This window comes from Tachyglossus aculeatus, chromosome 1, assembly GCF_015852505.1.
Source record: "Tachyglossus aculeatus isolate mTacAcu1 chromosome 1, mTacAcu1.pri, whole genome shotgun sequence".
In the NCBI taxonomy this organism is placed as follows: Eukaryota; Metazoa; Chordata; class Mammalia; order Monotremata; family Tachyglossidae; genus Tachyglossus; species Tachyglossus aculeatus.
This window is the reverse complement of record NC_052066.1, coordinates 125,689,993-125,713,689: the sequence shown is the minus strand read 5'-3', so window position 1 is coordinate 125,713,689 and position 23,697 is coordinate 125,689,993. Positions and strand designations below refer to the sequence as shown.

Sequence of the window (23,697 nt, the reverse complement as noted above, 5' to 3'; positions counted from 1 at the left end):
TGAGGGGAAGGAGGTAGGGTGGAGGGGATGGGGAGGAGGAGAAGAAAAAGGGGGCTCAGTCTGGATGTGGAGCTTACTGTGAGACTGGAAGACTGCTCCATACCTTTTTATCTGTCAGTAATGACGTTTACAAGTAGTCATTTTGTATTTGTAATATTCGTAAAAAGTATTTTCAGCTATTAGCAGTTCTGGATAAAAGTGTTTAAAGTCTATACCATACCATTTTAGACAGGGTTTATTAATGAAGGCAATTACTTTTCACTCAAAATTTAGGGGTTGGGTATAGTAAGGAAAGTGTCCTGTTTTTTCCCTATCGTGTCACCAGCTCTATTGTGCTGTACTCTCCCAAGCGCTGTGCACACAGTAAGCATTCACTAAATACCATTGATTGATTGATATTAAGTAGTTTCCCCAAGTTATCCTTCTATTCAGCAAGAAAAAACTAAGTTAACTAACAGCCACAATTATTATAAATTCCTCTAATGTGCTGTATAAAAAAGGACAATTTCAGGCAATTTATATACTGCTCCTAGGCTGACTGCTTTTTTTTGACATTTTATTCAATTAGTGAAGAGCATGAAAGGGACAGAGAAATGAAAATGAAATGAACTAAATAATGATAACAGCCATGAGGAGCATTAAGCTTTCAAAAGGATGGATGATTACCATTCCCAATTCAACTAGGTACAAAGAAAATCTTGCCAGTGAATTTTAGGAAATTTAAAGCCTCTAAGAAGAAAACTATCTGAAGTTCAATTTAGTTATTTATTTCTAGCATATGAGAAAACTCCTGATTGGAAAGATTACAATTGAAATGTATGCATTAAGTGATGCTCTTATGTTTAAATCAATTTTAAAATTTTTCTCATGGATATGTTTGCATACCTTTTTATTAAATTACACAAAAAAGTGATATTTTCAAGAATTGACATTTTTTCACAGAAACCTGTTTTAATATTAGCCATTAAAACAGTTATCACTATCAATATTAATAATAAATCATAATTATTAAGTGTTTACAGTGTGCAAAGCATTGTGCTGAGTACTGGGAAGGATTTCAGACACATTCCTTGGGCCACAAATATAAAATTACATTCTTTCATGCTATGAAAAAAATTTTTGAGTCGAAGAAAGAAGTTGTTATCCACAATCTATGTTTTATTTAGTACCACAGAATACGATACTCATGCTCTTCTGTTTGTTTTCATGGCTTTGAAAATTGCTCAGGTTTCACCTAAAGGTCTACTTGCTACTTGAACAAATGAGCAGAATTACTTTAGCTGCCTTTTTGCATAGGACTTTTGTTTAGACTTCTACCTATCGTCTTGATGTTCTTTTAAATTGTTTTCCATTAGTGAAGGGTTTTATTGAGATATCCACCTTTTCACCCGATGTTCCCTGGAGATTCAATCAATCAATTATATATCTTGAGCACTTACAGTATGCACAGAATTCACTATGAAGTAATCGATTACAGTTATACATGCAGGCTGTGATCATGGACTGGAATATTTCTAGATGCATACTGGACATTTTCATTTGGAAACCAATAGCAACACTCACCCCATAGTGATAAATGGCTTGGTCTTTTATTGTCAGCATTAAAGTTTCCTTGCAATCTAAATTAACTTTTGCTCAGAATATGAATATAGAACTTTTAATATTCTCAAAGAGTGAAATTACCTTTATCACAAATATATAAGATCGTTCTGTTTGTCCCTCAAAATATCAATTAAAATTATTCATTTATTTTATAGTGCAAACATTCTTGGTCTTTTTAATTTAAATTCCTCTGAATTTATTATTTGGTGATTGATGTGCTAATGAAATTCATAGCTTATGGTCTCCATTCCTTTTCTAGAATTTATTGAGAACTTATATTAATGGAAAATGCTAAAGCACATTTTGTATTTATACTTGGTCTCATTGCATATTTAGAGATTTTTGGTTGCTGCCCAAGTATGACCATAAATCCTCACCTATGGAATTAAACATAAGAAGGAGTTTTTATATATTTAATTTCTGTCTTTGATTCCAAGCCTGCTCTTCAGAGGTCCCACAAAAAATCAGTCAAGCAGTTAAAATGCTCTCTAGAGTTCATTTTCCTCCACTACTGCATCAGCTTCCACACTAACCTCCCTAACTTCTGTCTCGCGAATCCAGTTCAGACTTCCCTTTGTTGCCCAGATCATTTTTTTTAAATGTCAATCAGTCATCATTTCCCCACTCCAGAATATTAATGTCTGCCTCCTACCTCTAGACTATAAGCTCTTTGTGGGCAGGGAATGTGTCTGTTTATTGTTGTACTCTCCCAAGTGCTTAGTACAGTGCTCTGCACATGGTAAGCACTCAATTAATATGATTGAATGAATGAATGAATCTCCAGTGATTGCCTATCTACCGCCACAACAAACAGAAACTCCTTACCATAGGCTTTAAAACACTCAATTTGATTTCCCCTTCCTTACTTGCCTCATTGATCTCCTGCTATAAGCCTGCTCATTGTGCCTCAATATTAATCTATCCATCTGCTGACCCTGCTCTCATGTCCTTCATCTTATCTGAAACTCCTCCCACTACATATGTGCCAGACCACCACTTTCCCCATCTTCAAAGCCTTATTAAGGTCTGATGTCCTCCCAAAGACTTTCCCCCAGAGTCCCCTTTCTCCTGACTCCCTCTCTCTTCTGTGTCACCTATGCAATTGGATCTGTACCCTTTAAACACTTTATAGTCACCCCATCCTCAGCCCTACAGCACTTATGTGCGTATCCATAATTTATTTATATTAATATCTGTCTCCCTCTTTAGTCTGTAAGCCCCTTGTGAGCAGAAAACCTACCTACTAGTGTTGTAGTATTGTATTCCCAAGTGCTTAGTAGAATGCTCTGCACACAGTTACCCTCAGTAAATACCATCGACCAATTGATTGATTGATTCTTCCCTAAAATTGGTAGGTTACCCATCTATAATGTGTTTCGGTGGAAGAAATCACTAGCAACTCTAGCAATATTTGTTAAGCACATATTATACACTTATGTTGCCTTGATTACTGCATCTGCCTTCTCGCTGACCTCCCGGCCACCTGTCTATTCCCACTTCAATCAATACTTCACTCTACTGCAAAGATCATTTATCAACACAAGAATTCAGACTCCGCACTCCTCAAGAATCTCCAATGACCACCCAACTCTATGTCAAACAGAAGCTCCTTACCATCAGCTTTGAAGCACTCAGTCAGCTAACCCTGTCCTACCTCACCTCACTAATCTCTTTCTACAGCTCAGCCGGCACATTCTGCTCCTCTGGTGCCATCTTATTCACTATGCCCCAGTATCATCTATCTTGCCACCAATCCCTTTCCCAGTAGCCTGGAACTCCCCTGCACTTCATATATGCATGACCGCCACTCTCTTCACCTTCAAAGCCCAATTAAGGTCACATCTTCTCCATGAGGCATTCCCTGGTTAAACCCTCTTTTCCCTAGTTCTCTCTCCTTTCTGTGTCATATATGCCTTTATTATTTGGTGATTGATGTGCTAATGAAATTCATAGCTTACGGTCTCCATTCGTTTGGACATTTGATATTCACCCCACCAAAACCCCACAGCATTTAGGTACATAACTATAAATTATTTACTATGAATTAACTATTCATATTAATGTCTGCCTCTCCCTTTAAACTGTGAGCTCATTATGTGTAGAGAATGTGTCTGCTAATTCTATCGTGTTGTACTCTTCTAAGCACTTAGAAGAGTGCTCTGCACATGATCACAGCTTAATAAAAACCATTGATTGATCTATGCAGCGCACCCTTGAAGTGGCAAGCATTAATCAAAGGCTTCTTGTCTATGAGAGACACCAGCAATGAAGGGAGTAGGATCCAGAAATACTATCTGTTTATATCCTGTGTTCCCTAAGTTTCCAGTGCCCTCTTCACGATCTTTCTGGTGATGTCACTGACTATTTTTTCCAAAAAATCGGGTTGGAGTAAATAGAGATGTGTAATGAAGCAGACCATTTGCACTGGGAACATTTTCACAAGGATGTCCTCCTAGACCACTTCTGAATGAGGCAAAGACAACTGACCCTCTCAATTTACCACGGTACAATTATCCGTTCCAGATTGCTAAGTTGTAGTTTGGGATCAAAAAATCAGACTCACCTGAATTGGGAGTAATTTCCAGAAAACATTTGATATATACTTTCTTCTGTAATGTTGTTATTGATGCTGTTTTTGTAACATGCTTAATGCTAGTGTAGTGTTAAACTGATCCCAGATATTTAGAATATTTCATTAAACAGATAAATTTTTGAATGTACAGAATTTTGCAGTAAAACAGTCCTCGTATTACAGTAGAAGCTATTGTAGGATACTATCAATTTAGACTCGAGCAAATCTGCTAATGAATTATTTGTTGAGGAATCCATTATTCTAGTTTGAGGTTAAACTCAAACTATACTGTACTTCAAATGTGTTCTGTGCTTCTTGTTTCATTCATTAAAAAAAGCAGAAATAGGGCAAAGCAGAAGGGGTAAAAATCAAATAATTACCCTTAAATTTTCAAAGTAAAGTGTAATAATCTAGATAATGAAATAGCCACTGCACTATTAATGATTAGAAATAGTGAACTTTCAAAAACTGGTGGAAGAAACATTAAAGTGATAACAACGTAGAGATGATCAATCAGTCGTATTTATTGAGTGCTTACTGTGTGCAGAGCACTGTACTAAGTGCTTGGGAAGTACAAGTTGGCAACATATAAAGATAGTCCCTACCCAATAGTGGGCTCACAGTCTAAAAGAGGGAAGATCTGGGCAAATTTAGAAAATGCATACCAGACCTCAGAAAATAGAGGAAGACAGTAGAAACTATCCTTCACAGAAGAGAAGATTCTTAGGGCTCTTGCAATTTAATATCTGAATGTTCACAATATGCTAACTGATGTACAGGATATGATGTACAGAAATCCCTAAAAAGAAGGGATTTTTGAGCAGTGCCTGTGATGTACAGAATATAGGCACTGCTCAAAAATCCCTTCTTTTTAGGAAATTGCATTCTTAGTGGAAAATCACAAATGAATTACCTATATTTGTTCAAATCATGGATAACAAAAAAAGCATTGAGCAGATCTACTAAAATTCTTGAAAATCAGGTCAATATGATTGATATTGAAATTAAACAACAAAGGTAGATCTATACATTTTTATAATTTCCAATTATTCTGGGACTGATCATGCAGTCTGTTTTCCCTTTCCCATTTTCTGAATATGTGAAGCCGTAAATGTCTGTAACCATTTTACTTCTCCTTAGCAACACATAAGTTGACCTGAATAAAAGTAGGTAAGTAAAACAAATAAATTGTTGATTTTTTTTTATTGGGAGTACTGAAAGAAGATTTGGTAGTAGAAAAGATTAAATCAAACAACTAAATTGAAAGTGTTTCAATTACATGTAGATTTAATTTATTTAAGCTCTTGTCACACATGAACTGTAACTGAAGAAACTGTTTCTGGATTCACAAAGCTTTCATCTGAGACATTAATCTATAGATTGCAAAAGTGCATTGCTCTCTAGCACACATCTGAGAGCTGCAGTACATCAATCAGAGGCTTTTAGAATTATGTTCTGAAGGAAAAAAAGTTAATTATTCAGAAAGGCAAGAAAAAGCTTTTAAGGTGAAAACACAAAGAACTTAATGATTCCTCTGGACTATGGCCAAGCAGCTAGTGAACTAAATATGTTAAAGTAGCCTTTAGAATAAAAAAAAACTTATCTTATCTGCTAAAATAAAGATAGGAAAAAACCTAATCAACAGAATGATAAAAGCAACTGGATAGGTATATATTTACAAAGTAGTATCAGTAATTTATTAAACTTAATCGATCATTCCAAATGGCTTTCTGAATGAATAATCTTGTTGCCCTATTGTTTTGGATCACACATATACTGCCAACACCTTTTCTAATAGTGCATGCATTTTGCATTCAAAAACATTGTAAGAAAGTTAACCCTTAATGCACTGCTACATAGAGTATTTGAAAAAACAGTTTGCTCTATGGACATGTCGATCTCCTAAAGAGCATGCTTTAAAGAATATTGTATTTAATTTATTTTTTTCTTCTTAAGAGTGTTTAGCAATGATTACCTCGTAGTTACTATTCACAAAGTGGTCTATTGAAGTCAAAAAGGTCTACATATAAGGTGGATTAAGATGCTAGAAATAAAAAGGAAGTAAACTTCTTCATCGTGTTCTCTAGATTTGGTTATTTAAAAGCATCCTTTATCTCTATCATCACATACATCAAGGAAGCAATACTACATAATCAATTAATAATCAATTATAATCAATTAAAAAGTAAGTCATATTTATTGAGAACTTACTAGCCAGTGCTGTAGAGCACTGTAAGGACACTATACCTTGAACAAAAAGGTTCCTTTTGTAGCATTTTTAGATAAATGTCAAGACTAGCAACCAAGGCCTGCAACGTGTAATGCATTATATGGAAATTTTATAATCTAATAAGTCAGTCAGTCAATCATATTTATTGAGCACTTACTGTGTGCAAAAAAAGTACTAAGCACTTGGGAGAGTACAATACAATAAGCACATTGCCTGTCCACCACAAGTTTAAAGTCTAGAGGGAGAGACAGGCATTAAAATAAATTAATAAATTGCAGATATGAACATAAGTACAGTAGGGCTGGGAGAGGGATGAATTAAAGGAGAAAGTCAGGGTTATACAGAAGGGAGTGGTAGAAGAGAAAAGGAGGGCTTAGTGAGGGACTGTCTCTTGGAGGGGATGTATTTTCAGTAAGGCTGGGAAGGAGGGGGGAGTCAATGTCTGTCAGATATGAAGAGGGAGGACATGGGCGAGAGGATATCTGCAAAATAAATGAGATCGAGGACAGTGAGATGGTTAGCATTGGAGGAGCAAAATGTCTGGGCTGGGTTGTAGTAGGGGAGTAGCTAGGTGAGGTAGGAAGGGGCAAGGTGGCTTAATACTTTAAAGTCAATGGTGAGGAGTTTCTGTTTGATACAGAGGTGGCTGGGCAACCACTGGAGTTTCTTGAGGAGTGAGGAAACATGGCCTTAACATTTTGGTAGAAAAATGATCCAGTCAGCAGAGTAAAGTGTGGACTGGAGTGGGGAGAGACAGGCATGGAGGCTGACACATTAATCACGTTGGGATAGGAAGAGTGGTACTAATGTAGTACCAGTTTCTATGGACAGGAAAGGACTTGCAAATCCCTTCTAGTTACTGCTCTTTTGCTCAACATCAGTAGCTCTAAGAGTGCCAACATGTACACAATGTGCCATATGTACTCTGGCTATATGTGGAAAACATTGAGCGATAGAACAAGAAGAAACAACAAACATATTTAGTGAAAATCCATGTTAATCATGAAATAATTCCTATTCAGCTGGCAAGATCTTAAGATGTTATCTGATTGGCACGAGGAGGGAGCGATTAAAGCTATTCCTGCCTCTATTCTTGGCATTAGAGTGCTCTAATGTAAATTACTGAGCTAAATATGAACATTTTCACATTTGTTGTGACAGAGAAACGAACGTGTTGTGTGGCGAGGGACCTTCATTAGCTTTCTTTAAAACCTTAGACTCAACTTACTATACAAGGCAGTCTGAATATGCATAGACTTTGGTCATGACAAACTTAACCCTGGATAGATATGGACTAATTACATAATTTTATTTTTTTCTGGAAAAATGATCATGTATATATTCAGGTTACTGGCTGTCATTATGCAGTTACATTTTGAAGAAATACAATAGAAATGGAAAATAAAACAGCCCATAAAGTAAATAAATAATAAGTAAATAACAAATATGTATAAATATGTAAGTGCTGTAGGGCTGAAAGCAGAGAAGAACAAAAGGAGAAAATCAGGTGACACAGAAGGGAGTGGGAGAAGAGGAAAGGGGGGTGCTTAGCCAGGGAAGGTCCCTTGGAGATGTGCCTTCAATGAGGCTTTGAAGGCGGGGAGAGTCAGATAATTGTCTGTCTGATTTGAGGAGGGAGTGTACCCCAGGCCAGAGGCAGGATACTAGCAAGGGGTTGGTGGTGAGATAGATGAGATTAAGGCACAGTGAAAAGGTTAGCATTTGCGGAGGGAAGTGTGTGGGCAACGTTGTAGTAGGGGAGTAGTAAGGTGAAGTAGGAGGGGGCAAGGTGATTAGGTGCTTTAAAGCCAATGATGAAAAGTTTGGGGGGTTTTTTGTGTGGAGGTGGATGGGCAAGCATTGGAGTTTTTTGAGGAGCAGAGTGACAAGTCCTGAACGTTTTTGTACAAAAATGATCTGAGTAAAAGAGTGAAATATGTACTGGAGTGCAGGGAGACAGGAGGCTGGGAGGTTAGCAAGAATGCTGATGCAGTAATACAGGCATGATGGGATAGGTTGAGTGATTATATTAACATGATAGCAGTTTGGATGGAGGGGAAAGGGTGGATATTAGTGATGTTGTAAAGGTGTGACACATAATTTAGTGATGGATTGAATAAGTGGGTTGAATGACAAAGAGGAGTCAAGAATAATGTCAAGGTTATGGGCTTGTGAGAAAGGAAGGGTGGTAGTGTCATCTATAGTTAGGAGTTAGAGTTAGGAGAAGCAGCGTGGCGCAGTGGAAAGGGCTCGGGCTTCGGAGTCAAAGGTCATGGGTTCAAATCCCAGCTCTGCCAATTCTCAGCTGTGTGACTTTGGGCAAGTCACTTCACTTCTCTGTGCCTCAGTTCCCTCTTCTGTAAAAATGGGGATTAAGACTGTGAGCCCCCCGTGGGACAACCGGATCACCTTGTAACCTCCCCAGCACTTAGAACAGTGCTTTGCACATAGTAAGTGCTTAATAAATGCCATCATTATTATTATTATTATTACAGTGATGGGAAAATTGGGGGAGGACAGCGTTTGGGAGGGAAGAGAAGGAGTTCTGTTTTTTGACATATTAATCTTGAGGTGATGAGGGGACATCCATGTTGAAATGTCTTGAAGGCTATTTTGTCTTGAAGGCTAGACTGCAGAGAGGGAGAAAGATCAGGGTTGGAGATGTAGATTTCTGTATCATCCACGTAGCTGTGGTAGTTGAAGCCATGGGAGCAAATGAGGAAATGAGTAGATACTCTATGTTGGAAGATACTACACTATATTAGATATCCCTCTGCAAGGGAGTGGGTGTAGATGGAGAATAGAAGGGGACCAGGAACTGAACCTTGAGAAATTCCCATTTAGACGGTGGAAAGCAGAGGAGGAGCCCATGAAGGAGACTGAGCATGAACAGCCAGAGAGATAAGAGGAAACCCAGGAGAGGACAGAGTCGATGAAGAAAAGTTAGATAAAGTTTCCAGGAGAAGGGAAATGGATCAACGGCAGCTCAGGGGTGAAGGAAGATTAGGATGGAGTAAAGGTTGTGGATCTTATGACCAAGATCACTGGTCACCTTTAAAAGGGTGATTTCTGTGAGTGAAGGGTACCAAAGCTAGATAGGAGGGAGTCAAGGAGAAAATTGGAGGAGAGGAATTTGAGATAGCGGTTATAGGCAACTCGCTCAAGGAGTTTGGAGAGTAACGATAGGAGGGAGATGGGGCAATAACTGGAGAGAACGGTGGGGTGAAGAGAGGGATTTTTTTAGGATGGGAAGACATAGGCAGGTTTGAAAGCAGTCGGGAAGAATCCCTTGAAGAGTGAACAGTTGGAAAGGAAAGGAAAGGAAGGAAAGGGAAGGAAAAAAGGAGGGGCGCAAGAATTTTGATAAGGCGCAAGGGAATGGGGTCTGATGCACATGTGGTGGGGGTGGATTTTGGGAGGAGGCAGGAGATCTCCGCTAGAGATACTGCTGGGAAGGATGGAAAGAGTTGAAGAGGGGGTAGGAAGGGGGAGGGACTGAGGAGGAGCAGGGGAGCTTTTATCTTGACTGTAACCTCTCACTCTCATCTTGCCTTTGGCCTGGAACATCCTCCTTTTCATATATGAAAAACAATAATTCTTCACACTTTCAAAATTGTATTAAAAGCACATCTCCTCCAAGAAGCTTTCCCCAACTAAGCCCTGATTTCTTCTTCTTCATTTCCTTTCTGCATCTCCTTTATTTATGTATCCTTCAGCCTTATGTACATATCTATAATTCATTCATTTATGTTACTGTCCAACTCACTGTAAACTCACTGTGTGCAAGGAATGTGTCTACCAACTCTGTTATATAGTACTCTCCCAAGGGCTTAGTACAGGGGTCTGTCTATAATAAGCACTCATTAAATATGATTGTTTGATACTAATTCAATCAATGTGACATTGATGGATAACTTTGTGAACTCCAGGATTTGCAAATGGTACATCATCTTCCTGGATATTTCAGTGAATTACTCTGTGGCAGAAGTTTATTTTACTCCAAAAGGAAAACTACTTCACAGAGGACTCAGCTTGCTTCCAGGACAAAATGATTAGACAGAAAAATACCCTCTATAATCAAAGGGCTTATAGAATCCTTTGAGGCTTATTTCTCCTGAGCTGAAAGCTTCCACTGGGGAAAATGTTCTTCAGTATTTTTGATCCACAAACATAGATTCTTAAATTACTGAACACCTCCATGCTAAGAAGTCACCTTAAAACCTTTACAGGTACAAGGTAGGAAGAGAGAGGATAGGGAAAGGGACTAAATTTACTGACCCTGACTAAAGAGGAAATCAGACATGTTGAGGCATTGCTCAATTACCACTGGTGAAGAAAACGGCCTTGGTAGCTAGCCTCAAGTATTAAGAATGAAGTTACTTTTTAATTGAATAGTATAATATGTTTTGCTCATACTTGGTTTAAGGCTAATAAAAGTAATAATGGTGTAATGATTTAACTAAACACATGTCCCTTTATATATGTAGAAAATTGAATCCTGAGAAATCTCCATGTGGAAGGTATATTTGACACAAGTGCTGTGTATTGGGTTGATTAGGTGGTACAGTTAAAATTCAGTTCTGCACCCCAGAAAAGGGCTTGCATTTGGGATGGCATCTTGTCTCTGGGACATATGAAGTCACCCCTTTGATCAGGGAAGCCGGACTCACCAACAGTGAAGTCTTGTCTTATAATAATAATAATTTTGGTATTTGTTAAGCACTTACTATGTTCCAAGCACTGTTCTAAGAGCTCGGGGAGATACAAGGTAATCAGTTTGTCTCAAATGGGGCTCATGGTCTTAATCCCCATTTTCCAGATGAGGGAACTGAGGCACAGAGAAGTTAAGTGACTTGCCCAAAGCCACACAGCTGATAAGTGGCAGAGCCAGGATTAGAACCTGTGACCTCTGACTCCCAAGCCCGCGCTGTTTCCACTGAGCCACACTGCTTCTTATGCCTCTGAGTCGTTTCCGACCCATAGTGACACCATGGACACATCTCTCCCAGGATGCCCCGTTCTCCATCTGCCACAGTTCCGGTAGTTGATCCACAGAGTTTTCTTTGGAAAAATATGGAAGTGGTTGATCATCACCTCCTTTCGAGCAGTAATTTGAGTCTTCGCCCTCGACTCTCTCCCGTGCCTCTGCTGCCTGGCACAGGGGAGTTTTGACTTGTAGCAGATGGCCTGTCACTCGCTAGCCAGTGGCCAAGCTAGGAATGGAATGGGTAGACCTCTGCTTGACTCTCCCTCCCATAGCCGAGACTGGTAGAGGACTGGAAACTCTCCAGGTGCCACCCTGAGAGGGGGAACAGTGAAGAACCTGAAAGTTATTCCAAATGTCCCTGCCCCCTCCCCTTTAAGTTCTCCACCTCTGACAAAGTTCACTCTACTAGTTAAAAGGCTGGAATTATTTGGTTTAAGTTCAGAAGTGTTTTTCAAACGAACAATCAGAGTAGGATCCCCAAAGGTTATCGGCACAGGGTGTCCAGTAGTGATAATCATAATGAAGAAGAAGCAGCAAGGCCTAGTAGATAGAGCCTGGGCCTGGGAATCCGAGAGACCTGAGTTCTCATTCTGGCTCTGCCACCTGTCTGCTGTGTGACCTTGGGCAAGTCACTTCACTTCTCTGGGCCTCAGTGGTCTCCCCTGGAAAATGGGGATGAAGACTGTGAGCCCCATGTGGGACAGGGACTGTTTTCAACCCGAATACCTTATATCTACCCCAGTGCTTAGTAAAGGGCCTGGGTACATAGTCAGCGCTTAAAAAATGACAATTATTACTGTTATCAGTACTGTAATATTACAGTATTAATACTGTAGTTTAAAAGTGTAGTTTAAAAATACTGTAGTATTTGCTACTGGTGCCTGTTTACTCGTTTTGATGTCTGTCTTCCCCCTTCTAGACTGTGAGCCCATTGTGGGCAGGGATTGTCTCTATTTGTTGTCGAATTGAACTTCCCAAATGCTTAGTACAGTGCTTTGTACATTGTAAGTGCTCAATTAATTATAATTGAATGAATGAATGAATGCTAAACATGGAGGAGGTGCCAAGCACTGTACTGAGGGCTGTGGTAGAGACAAGATCAAGTCTCACATGAGGCTCTCACAGTCTAAGCCGGAGGGAGAAACTGGTATTGGATCCCCATTCTGCACATGAAGTATCAGAGGCTCACTGAAGTAACTTACCCAAGGTCAATCAGCAGTTAAGCAGTGGAGCTGGGATTAGAACCCAGGTCCTCTGACTCCAGGCATGGATGGACTCTACCCACTAGACCACTCTGGATTCCTGCCCTCGTTCCCTTTGTGATCTTTCATGTAAACAAAGGCCAAAAGTCCAGAATTAAAAACTAACCTGGGAATGTGTCTCTTATTTTTTTACTCTTACAGGAGCTTAGTCTAGTGCTCTGCACACAGTAAGCGCTCAGTAAATATGACTGACTGACTGCAGGAACCCAAGTGATACGAGGTGTGGTTTTTTTTGGTGGGATTCTAGCCATGAAGGGCTAAGTCTTGGACTGGTTTTGTTGTTTGTCCAGTCCATGGTGGTGGTAAGCTTCTGAAATAAAAGTGGTAACTGGAGACGTCTCTCCTGCTCCTTAGCCGTGCTTGACTGGGAGACTTCTAGACTGGAAGCCCGTCGTGGGCTGGGGAATGTGTCCGATTTGCTGTATCGGACTCTCCTGGGCACTTAGCACAGTGCTCAGCACACCTCCCACCTCTCCCCTCCTCAAATCCAACAGACAATGCCTCTCCCCTCCTTCAAAAGCTTATTGAAGGCCCATCTCCTCCGAGAGGCCTTCCCGGACTAAGCCTCACTTTTCCTCTTCTCCCACTCCTTTCTACGTCATCACGCCGACCTGCTCCCTTTCTTCATTCCCCCTCTCCCTGCTCCACGCCATTTATGTCCACATTCCTCATTTATTGATTACTATTCATGTCTGTCTCCCCCACCTCTGGACTGTAAACCCACTGTGGGCAGGGAACGTGTCTGTTTATTGTTCTCCTCCTCTCCCAAGCACTTAGAACAGGGCTCTGCACAAAGTGCTCAGTAATAATAATGATAGCATTTATTAGGTGCTTACTATGTGCAAAGCACTGTTCTAAGTGCTGGGGAGGTTACAAAGTGATCAGGTTGTCCCACGGGGCGCTCACAGTCTTAATCCCCATTTTACAGATGAGGTAACAGGCACAGAGAAGTTAAGTGACTTGCCCAAAGTCACACAGCTAGCAATTGGTGGAGTCAGGATTTGAACCCATGACCTCTGATTCCAAAGCCTGTGCTCTTTCCACTGAGCCATGCTGCAGTAAATACCGTCGAATGAATGAACGCTTACAGTCAGTGCTCACTACAGTCCCTACTATTGATTGGGTGACCTCAGCCGACCTCTTGTGTCTAGCGAATGAAGTCCAAGTGCTCAGTACAGCGCTCTGCACCCAATAAGTGCTCAATAAATAAGATTGAATGAGCTGTCCGGTGCATTTCTGCTGCCGTAGGTGAGGGGCGGGGCAGGGGGTGGCAAGACCCCTCATTCCTCCATTCCCCCATTTCAAGGGCCAGGATGGGGGCTCCCGAGAGTGGGCAAAAGCTCGGAATTTTGTTGCTGAATTGTACTTTCCAAGCGCTTAGTATAGTGCTCTGCACACAGTAAGCGCTCAATAAATACGATTGAATGAATGAATGGATGAAAAGCTCACCTTTAGCTGGGTGTCATGCCAGGCTTTAGAAGTGGGTTGTGCCTGATGTAGATGGGACTGAATCTGTTAGATTGTTTAATTGGCCTCTCCCAAGTGCTCAGTAGAGTGGTCTGCACACAGTAAGCGCTCAATAAATACGATTGAATGAATGGATGAATGAATGAATGAATAAAGCACTCAGTTAATACAACTGGCCGACCGACTTCTATGGTCTGTTGTCCTAGACTTCCACCGGCGATGCAGTAGTGGGCTGATAGAGAAGCAGCATGGCAGAGTGGAAAGAGCCCGGGCTTGGGAGTCAGAGGTCGTGGGTTCTAATCCTGACTCCGCCATTTGTCTGCTGTGTGACCTTGGGCAAGTCACTCGACTACTCTGTGCCTCAGTGGCCTCATCTGTAAAATGGGGATGAAGACTGTGTGCCCCACGTGGGACAACCTGATTACCTTGTGCCTACCCCAGCACTTAGAACAGTGCTTGGCATATAGTAAGCACTTAACAAATACCATTATCATTATTATTATTATTAGATAGAGGATGCTAGCTCGCTGTGGGCAGGGAATATGTCGGGTCTGCTGATTTATTGTCCTCTCCCAAGCGCTTAGTACAGTGCTCTGCACACAGTAAGCACTCAATCAATACAACTGACTGACTGACTTGTAAGGTCTGTTGTTCCAGACATCCGCCTATAATGCAATAGTGGGGTGATAGAGAAGAAGCGTGGCAAAGTGGAAAGAGCCTGGGTTTGGGAGTCAGAGGTCATGGGTTCTAATCTCAACTCCACCGCTTTTATTCTGTGTGACCTTGGGCAACTCACTTGACTTCTCTGGGCCTCAATGACCTCAACTGTAAAATGGGGATTAAGACTGTGAGCCCCACGTGGGACAACCTGATTACCTTGTATCTACCCCAGCACTGGGAACAGTGCTTGGCACATAGTAAGTGCTTAACAAATGCCATCATCATCAGCAGCAGCATCATCATCATTATCATTATCAAGGGACATTAGGTTTTCATTCTTGATAATCTCTTCTTTCTTTAATGGAATTTGTTAAGCACTTACTGTGTGCCGGGCGTTGGACAAAGCACTGGGGTAGATAGTAGGTTGTCAGGTTGGACACAGTCCCTGTCCCACGTGGGGCTCACAGTCTCCATCTCCATTTTAAAGATGAGGAAACTGAGGCCCAGAGAAGTGAAGGGACTTCCCCAAGGTCACACAGCAGACAAATGGCAGAGCCTGGACTTAAGCCCAGGACCTTCTGACTCCCAGGCTTGGGTTCTATCCATCAGGCCACGCTGTTTTTCTTATGTTGCTCAGGGCTGTACTTATCATAGTACATTGTCATTTGTTTTTAATCGGTGGATAGATTAATTCTATTGGTTTTAATGTATCATGATTTACCAATAAAGTATACTTGGTTTCCTTTCATCTTCTGAGAGCTCATTTAAAATAATAATAATAATAATAATAATGGGTTATGAGAGTACATTGTCATTTGTTTTTAATCGGTGGATAGATTAATTCTATTGGTTTTAATATATCATGATTTACCAATAAAGTATACTTGGTTTCCTTTCATCTGCCTGAGAGCTCATTTAAAATAATAATAATAATAATAATAATAATAATAATAATAATGGGTTTTAAGTGCATGCTATGTGCCATTCACTTAAGAAAATAATACCAATGATATGATAATACTACTACTAATAATAATAATAATAATGGGTTTTAAGTACCTACTATGTGCCAGTCACTTAAGCAAATAGTAATAATGATATGATAATACTAATAATAGTAATGGTTTTTCAGTGCCTGCTATGTGCCAGTCACTTAAGTAAATAGTGATAATGATATGATAATAATACTTTGAGCCCATTGTTGGGTAGGGATTGTCTCTGTTGCTGAATTGTACTATCCAAGTGCTTAGAACTGCACACAGTAAGCACTCAATAAATACGATTGAATGAATGAATGGTCTGCACATAGTGGGTATTTGAATAACGTTGAATGAATGAATGGATTCATTCGTTCAATCATATTTATTGAATGTTTACTGTGTGCAAAGCACTGTAATAAGTCACTGGAGGAGTACAAAATAACAATAAATAGACACATTGAATGATGTGATTATACATTTCTGTAAGAAAAGCATTGAACTGCAATTTTACTTATCGTTTTGTTGTAAAAATTACATCCCATGGCAATATTTTACCAAAATTTGTAGAGAATCATGGAGCAGAGTCAGGATTGAATAGAACACATGACTTTCCCAAGTTCTTCCCTTTACTCAACCTTGTTCCCCAAACCCTGGAGACCACAGCTCACCTATATGCAAAGCTTTCCTAAAAATCATACCTTTAACAAGCTTTCCTCATTTAATCCCCCCTCACCCTAATCAGTTCAAATCAACCTGCCATTTACAGCATTTGTGCATTTATTTATACTATTGTATTTGTATATGTGCATTCACTTGAGTAAATATTTATTTTGATGGCTCTAACTGAAAATAATTTGTCTTTTTCCCCCATTAGAGTCTAAGCTCTTTGTTGGCAGGGAACACATCTCTTCTCCATGTTGTATTTTCCCAACTGCTTAATATAATTCATTAAAGCCAGTGAGCACTCAATGAATACTCTTGCTGCTGCTGCTACTACTACTACTGCTACTACTTCTACTACTACTACTACTACTACTACTACACCTTTTAAGTATCTTAATAAGGTGGATTTTCTATTTTTTAGTTATTTCCCATAACGTATATAAAAATAAAGCTAATTATCAATGTTCCTAATGTAATGGATATTGTAAAGGACTTCTAATAGGGTCTGTGTTTTAAATAATACTATGGGCTTTTTAAACTAAGGGAGTAATTTCTGTACCCAAAACAGAAGTATTTCTGTAGTCAAATAGTTGAAATATAATCAAGTGAAGAAGCTAAATAACATATAAATAATTAATTTGCTTGTAGATTTCTAATTATTATGGCATTTATTAATGACTTACTGTGCAATAAACCTTTGGGTAGGTACATTGTTTTGTGATTTGGACACAGTCCCTGTCTCATATAGAGCTCACAGTCTATTTATCTCCATTTTACAGATAAGAGAACTGAGACACAGAGAGGGTAATGAATTGTCCAAGTCATTCAGAAGACAAGTGGCTGAGCTGGGCATTGAATTTGGGTCTCCTGACTGCCATTCTCATACTCTCATGCTGCCACCTAATAATTTAGGGAGGGATTAGATTCCATTGCTTAGTCTAAAGCCCATTGTTGGGTAGGGACCGTCTCTATATGTTGCCAACTTGTACTTTCCAAGCACTTAGTAAAGTGCTCTGCACACAGTAAGCACTCAATAAATATGATTGAATGAATGAATGAATTACTACATTTATCTAACATGACTATGGTCAATTAATCAATCAAAAATTATACGTATATGTAGTACGTTTAATGCTTAATGTGTGCAGAGCACTATACTGGATGCTTGCAAGAGTGCAGTTAACATAGTTGGTAGCCATATTCCTTACCCACAAGGAGCTTGCAGTCTAAATGGGAGACAGACATTAAAATAAATTATGGGTATGTACATACGTGCTGCAGAACTAAGGGTGGGATAAATATAGGGTACAAATCCAAGTTATGAGGGTGATGCAAAAGGGAGTGGAATGAAAGTAGGGCTTAGTCAGGGAAGGCCTCTTGGAGAAGATGTGATGTTAATACAAAAAGCAGTGTGGCCCAGTGGAATGAACATGGGCCCGCAAATAAGAGGAACTAGCTCTGCCACCTATCAGCTATGTGATTTTAGGCAAGTCACTTGACTTACCTGTGGCTCAGTTATCTCACCTGTAAAATAGGGTTTAAGTGAGGCCCACATGTGACATGGACTGGATAAAACCTAATTAGTTTGTATATACCTCAGCACTTAGTACAGTGTCTGGTACATAGTAAGCACTTTCTAAATACTATTAAAAATAAAAAATTAAGTTTTGAAGGTGGGAGAGTGATTATCTGTCAGATATAAAGCAGGGAGGAAGTTCTACGTGAGAGACAGGACATGGGCAAGGGTTCAGTAGAGACATAGACAAAATCAAGGGATGGTAAGTAGGTGGGATTCAGAAGGGTGAAGTGTCCATGTTGGGTTGTAGTAGGAAATCAGTGTGGCAATCTCAGAGGGGGCAAGGCAAATGAGTGCTTTAAAGGAAATGGTAAAAGAGTTTATGTTTGATGCCGAGATGGATGGGCAAATCTTTCATGAATGTTCTCACTTGTGAAGTCCAGCATCTTCACTATTTGAATACTTCTTTACAATATATTTTAACATTTAGCTTCAGCATAGATAATGTTATATTTTAATGGTACATATGATATTGAGCTCATTATAACATCCAGATCGAAAGAGTAGATGAAGTGAGAGTTAGTTTTTTAGTCTTTAGATGACTGGCAGTTTAATGGGGAAAAAAATTCTCAAGGACATTCTTCCCCCAGAGCAGTTGTCATATGCTTCAGCAATGGAAATTAAATTTCTTGTATTTAGCTAGATAGCCCTTTTCCTAACAGGGAAACTCAAATTCATTAAAAACTAATTAAGGGTGTATGGGAGGTTAATATTCCATGGTAAGCCTTATTAATGTTGGATATGTAATTAATAAAGTATCACAGTACTGCTTTGGACAGAGTTAGGGAAAATTATACCACCAAATGCTACACCGAAGTAATGTTAAAGGTTTCTGAATATATACGACAAGGAATAAGACTGAGGAGCAGTATGTGTTGCCTAGTGGATAGAGCACAGGTCTGAAAGTCAGATAGGTCCACCTCCACCACTTGTCTGCTTATTTCCCTGGGCCTCATTTACCTCATCTCTAAAATGGGAAGTAAGCCTTTGAGCCCTCTGTGGGACAGAGACTGTGTCCAACCTGATTAAAGTTGCATCTACCCCAGTGCTTAGTATAGTGCCTAGTACATATTAGGATCTTTGTCTTGTGTTACGTTGTGGAGTTGTCTCCAACCCATAGAAGCAATGGACACATCTCTCCCAGAACACCCCACCTCCATCTGCAATCATTCTGGTAGTGTATCTGTAGAGTTTATGACGTAAAAATATGAAAGTAGTATACCACTGGCTCCTTCCACTAAAGCTGAGTCTCTGCCCTCAACTCTCTCTCATGCTGCTGTTGCCTAGCACAGGTGAGTTTTGACTTATAGCAGATTGCCTTCCACCTGCTAGCCATCTAGGAATGGAATGGATATGCCTCTGCTTGAATCTCCCTCCCATAATTGAGACCAGTAGAGTACTGGAAACTCTCCAGGTGTGACCCTGAGAGGGGACTAAGTGCTTTACAAATGCCAAAATAAATAAATAAAGAAAGAAATGACACACATTTTATCCCCATTTTACAAATGAGGAAAATGAAGTACAGAGAAGTTAAGTAGCTTGACCAAGCTCTCAAAGCAAGCAAGGGGCTGAATGAGAACCCAGGTCCTCTGATTCCCAAGCCCATGTTCTTTCCACTAAAATCTGAAATTCTAGAAGACTACTGAAATCAAAATCAATCTAAAAACCAGTGAGGACAAAATATTATGGAGTATGTGGCAGAACTATTATTTCACTTTTTTAAAATTCAGAAATGTTGGACAATTAGCTTGCATTAGATGACAGGATTATATAATACTAATGATTGCCATTATTTCAATACCTATAGAGACAACACCAAGCCCCGCCCCCCAAATTCTCTGGTGAAACTAGAAACTAAGTTCACTGGCATCTTTCTGCCCATGGTTAGGCACATATTTTTTCTATTTTTCTTATGACTAAATTCTTTCTTAGCAGGGAATGAGATTTGAATAACTATTGGAGAATCTGAAAGCAGGGAGACAGTTTTCTCTCTGTAACTATGTGTAAATTTATAGTGCTTCTTGGTATATCTTGAGTAGAGTGATATATAATCATATACAGATCTTTCTGTCTGGGTTCATTTTTCATTCAAAGTTATTGAGTGCTTAGTGTGTGCAGAGCACTGAACTAAGGACTTGGGAGAGTACAGTAAAACAATAAACAGGCACAGTGCCTGCCCACAGTGACCCTGGATATCAGGGAATAGGCAGGCAGGAACTTCCAGAACAATAACCAGCTCCACCTGTGTTATTTCTTTAATGCTGCTCCCAGGACACATCAGGTCCACTCCCAGCAGGTTGGAGCTTTACCCCATCTTAGCCAAGAAGCCAGTTTCCTTCAGGAATATTTCAAATGATCCTGTCATGGTGGTGAGTCTAGCCCAGACACACCTGATAAAGGCGGTGACCCTGTTCTCTAAACTGTGAGCTCCTTGTGGGAAGAGAACTTACCTTCCAACTCTGTTTTATTATTCTCTCCCAAGCACATAGTACAGTGCTCCATACCCAATAAATGCTTGTTAAGTATCATTGCTTGATTGATTCTCAAACGGTATCCTCCCAAATAGAAGATGATTGATTATCGTTTCATTTTCCATGTACTTTACTTCTTTTTCCAGATTATTATCAATCTTCAGAAGCACTTATGTGCTAAACTTTAGGGAGTAATTTTTTTTCATTTGGATAGCATTTGTTACTATGTGTTTACTATGTGCACTGTAATAAAGGTTGGGGCAGATACAAGATCATAATACAATAATAATGGCATTTGTTAAGCACTCACTATGTGCAAAGCACTGTTCTAAGCGCTGAGGGGATACCAGGTGATCACATTGTCCCACGTGGGGCTAACAGTATTAATCCCCATTTTACAGATGAGGTAACTGAGGCTCAGAGACGTTAAGTGGCTTGCCCAAAGTCGCACAGCAGACATATGGGGGAGCGGGTTTAGAACCCATGACTTCTGACTCCCAAGCCCGTGCTCTTTCCAGGCTGATCCAACCTGATCAGGTTGGTTACAGTTCATGTCCCACATGGGGTTCGTAGTCTTAATCCCCATTTTACAGATGAGGAAACTGAAGGACAGAGAACTGAATTGACTTGCCCAGTTTCACACAGCAGACAATGGCCAGATCCGTGATTAAAACCTAGGTCCTCTCACTCCCAGGTCCACGATCATCCCACTAAGCCAAGCTTGCTTCTCAGCTCCTAAATGGACTCTGTATTGGATATTCATATACCCCGCCAATCCAGTTTTCTAATTGTTAGTCATTTTTTTCTTGATCTATTGGCTTTGTAAAGCCACCTAATTGAACATGAAAAGTTGGCCCATAGAATAGCCACATTGGGAAAGCAGGATCCAATGTGGCTACTCTTCTACAAACACATTAGAAATGGATTTGTGTATCATTTATCATTTATATTTATTTATCATTTACACAGGCCTTCTTATGCACATGTAGTGAAGCATAGGCCTATATCACAGAGTGGTCTAGCTGTCATAATGCTTTACACTGGCCTCACCTTGCTCATCACTGTCCACTGACAAAGTCACTTCAGCAAGTGTTGGAAAGGCAGGGATAATTTTCTCAGTCAAGTAGCATTTCCATGTTTGCCCCAGCCACCTGTAATTATGTGATGATGGATGACCATGCATATGCATAGCTGCGAATCGGTAAATTATCTGATTTACTCACTTGACCTCAGTGAATTATCAGATTATCTCAATTCTGTGCTTCACTTTAGCTGGGACAGCATAATATGGTTTAAATGTCAAGCATATTTTATTGCTTGTGAATTAACTGATTATGATAATAAATCATTAATCATAGAAATACAACGTCGCATTTCTATGCAATTGAGGACAAAAACCTATAAAATTAATTCAAAAGGTTTCAGTGAGATTACTTTGGCCAAAAATATATAATACTCAATAAATGTATTAATATGAAATATATGGCATACCAATTTATGACAATGCTAATTAAAACCAATTTTATTAATATCAAATTTGACATTAATATTAGAAATTTTCAGGAAATCATTATACTTTGTTTTCAAATTTCAGAAATAGAGTGCAAAGTGGAAATGCAATACCCTTAGAAGTAATATTACCAAGATTTCCATACTTTAGTGTTAATCAAGCCAGAAGTTTAAACAATAATAGGATCATCAATACTCAAATGTTATAATGTTATTTTTTTCAATTTGGCACCTATTTGAAAAATATTTCAAAATTATATTTTGAGTATTTTTTCACAATTATACTTGTGGATAAAATAGAAAAGATACATTTTTATGACCTAACATACCTCAACTAATGAATGTATCAATGATAACTTTGAAAGAAAGCCATACTTACTGTTCCTTCAGGCTCTTCCCAAAAGAGTTTTTAAAAAGGCAGAAAATCATTTTTAAAATACCTGATAAAAAACGTGAATGGAAAATGGAAAATTCACTTCACTTAATCATATTGGTTTGTCTTAGTCATTTCCTGGCATAATTACAGTGGTACCCCATATATTCAAAGAAAATTAATTAATAAAGGCTACCTCAGTTTTGTCAAAATGATGTAAAAAATGAAATTTCTGTCCAAAGATGTTCGGGAATCATTTCTTCCTGTGTCTAATAATTTCTTCAGGCTACACTAAAATACTATTTAAGGGAAAGGTGTCAGAATTAAAAATAATAATATTTTTCAATGAAGGATGTGTTTTTAGCTGGCCAAAATATAATAGCTTGGTCTTGTAAGAATTAATCTACTTACTTACATACATTAATCTACTAACATACCTACTCATCAGAATGACTTTTATGTTGTTAAAATCTATAGCTGATATTCAAATTGTTTGAATATCATAGCAATTCTACAACGCATCTCCCATTTATTTGCTACCTTGATTACATTATTTTCCCAGATTTCAACTGCTAATCTCTATCTTTATTTTTAAAAAAGAAAAAAGATATGCACAGTAATTTTTTCAGTGTAAATATGCATATCTCACTAGATTGAGACTTTCCCACTCATTTTTCTGTAGAGCTATTATTGACTGTGTAATAATAATAATAATTGGCATTTGTTAAGCGCTTACTATGTGCAAAGCACTGTACACTATCAGAATGATTGCAAATGGAGAGTGGGGTGTTCTAGGAGACATGTTTCCATGGAATCGCTAAGGGTTGGAGATGACTCGACTGCATAAGACAAGACAATGCAAGACCCATGAAGATAACCATTCTAACATTAATGTGATGGAACAGTCTTTTGCTGCACTGATCAATCACTGCACAATATTTACTGAGTGCTTACTCTGTGCAGAGCTTTGAACTAAGTGTTTGAGGACAATAGAGATAGTAAACATGATTCCCTGTCCACAAATATATTAAAATCCTGGGGAAATGAACACTGAAGTGAATTATAGATAGGACATACCTGTACATAAGTGCTATTGGAGGGGAAAGGATGGGGTGAGTACCTCAGTACTCAGGAGGTGAGGACTCAAGTAAATAGGTGATAGGAAACAGTGTTCCCTGGTGGATAGAGCATGGTCCTGGGAATTGGAAAATCCTGGATTTTAAACCCTGCTCCACCACTCATCTCCTGGGTGACCATTCCTCAGTGCCTCAGTTACCTCATCTGTAAAACGGGGATTAAGATTGTGATCCCCGTATGGGCCGTGGACTGTGTCTGAACTGATTAG

At 39.3% G+C, this 23,697-nt stretch overlaps 1 protein-coding gene and 1 non-coding gene across 4 annotated transcripts in view; one reads left to right on the top strand and one right to left on the bottom strand.

Moving 5' to 3' along the window:
- The window catches only part of ADGRB3 (adhesion G protein-coupled receptor B3), a 705,027-nt gene that overhangs the window by 87,435 nt on the left and 593,895 nt on the right, over positions 1-23,697 (top strand). The window lies entirely within an intron of this gene.
- Positions 11,576-11,713, bottom strand: LOC119934622. Its single transcript, XR_005452987.1, has one exon. It is a non-coding gene; the product is annotated as a small nucleolar RNA SNORA7 (small nucleolar RNA).